Raw genomic sequence first — 2,513 nt, forward strand, 5'->3', positions numbered from 1 at the left:
CTTACACACACAAAAACTTACACACACACAAAAACTTACACACACAAAAAAACTTACACACACATAAAACTTACGCACACACAAAAACTAACACACAAAAAAAAACTAACACACACAAAAAAACTTACACACAAACACACTTACACACACACACACACACACACACACACTAACACACACACCCAAACTGACACACAAAAAAAAACTTACACACACACAAAAACTCACACACAAAAAAAAACTTACACACACACACAAAAAATTACACACACACAAAAAATTACACACACACAAAAACTTACACACACACAAAAACTTACACACACACACAAAAACTTGCACACACAAAAAAACTTACACACACATCAAAAACTTACACACACACACATAAAAACTTACACACACACAAAAACTTACACACACACAAAAAAACTTACACAAACACAAAAACTTACACACACACACAAAAACTTACATACACACAAAAAAAAAAACTTACACACACACAAAAAACTTACACACACACAAAAACTTACACACACACAAAAAAATTACACACACACAAAAACATACACAAACACATAGAAACTTACACACACACAAAAACTTACACACACAAAAACTTACACACACAAAAACTAACACACGCACAAAAACTTACACACACACACACAAAACTTACACACACACAAAAACTTACACACTCACAAAACTATACACACGCACAAAAAATTACACACACTCAAAAACTTACACACACAAACAAAAACTTACACAAACACAAAAACTTACACACACACAATAACTTACACACACACAAAAACTTACACACACACAAAAACTTACACACTCACAAAAACTAACACACACACAAAAACTTACACACACAAAAACTTACACACACGCAAAATCTTACACACACAAAACAACTTACACACACATAAAAACTTACACACACACAAAAACTGACACACACACAAAAACTTACACACACACGCAAAAACTTACGCACACACAAAAACATATACACACACATAAAAACTTACACACGCACAACAACTTACACACACACAAAAACTTACACACACACACAAAACCTTACACACACACAAAAACTTACACACACACAAAAAAATAAACAAAAACAAAAAAAAAAACAAAAACAAAAACATAAAAAAAAAAAAAAACTTAAAAAAAAAAAAAAACTTACACACACACAAAAAAACTTACACACACACACACACACACACACAAACTTACACACACACACAAAAACTTACACCCACACAAAACTTAAACACACATACAAAACTTACACACACACAAAAAAACTTAAACACACACAAAAATTTACACACCCACAAAAACTAACACACACACAAAAACTTACACACACACAAACTTACACGCACAAAAAAACTTACACACACACAAAAACTTATACACACACAAAAACTTACACACAAAAAACATACACACACACAAAAACTTACACACATACAAAAACTTACACCCACACAAAAAAACTTACACACACCCAAAAACTTACACACACAAACTTACACACACACACAAAAACTTACACACACACAAAAAAACTTACACACATACAAAAAATTACACACACACAAAAACTTACACACACACAAAAACTTACACACACACACACAAAAACTTACACACACACACAAAAAAAAACTTACACACACACACACACAACAACTTACGCACACACAAAAACTTACACACACACAAAAAATTACACACACACAAAAACTTACACACACACAAAAACTTACACACACACAAAAAACACACACACACACACAAAAACACACACACACACACACACACACACACACAAACTTACACATACACTGTAAAACTTACACACGAACAAAAACTTACACCACACAAAAACTTACACACACACAAAAACTTACACACACACAAAAACTTACACACACAAACAAAAACTCACACACACACACACACAAAAACTTACACACACACACAAAAACTTAAATATACACACAAAAAACTTACACACACACACAAAAACTTACACAGACAAAAAAACTTACACACACACAAAAACTAACACATACACACAAAAAAAATTAAAAAAACACACACACAAAAACTTAAAAACACAAAAAAACAAACACACACACATAAAAACTTACCCACACACAAAAACTTACACACACACAAAAACTTACACACACAAAAAATCTTACACACAAAAAAAAACTTACACACACAAACAAAAACTTACACACATACAGAAACTTACACACACAAACACAAAAAAACTTAAACAAAAAAAAAAAACTTACACACACCCAAAAAATAACACACACACAAAAACTTAAACACACAAAACTTACACACACACAAAAACTTACACACTCACACACACACAAAAACTTACACACACACAAAAACTTACACACACACACACACACAAAAACTTACGCACACAAAAAACTTTACACACACACATAAACATA

This window comes from Artemia sp. Qi Xiang Cuo, chromosome 7 (assembly GCF_049724085.1).
Source record: "Artemia sp. Qi Xiang Cuo chromosome 7, ASM4972408v1, whole genome shotgun sequence".
Lineage (NCBI taxonomy): Eukaryota > Metazoa > Arthropoda > Branchiopoda > Anostraca > Artemiidae > Artemia > Artemia sp. Qi Xiang Cuo.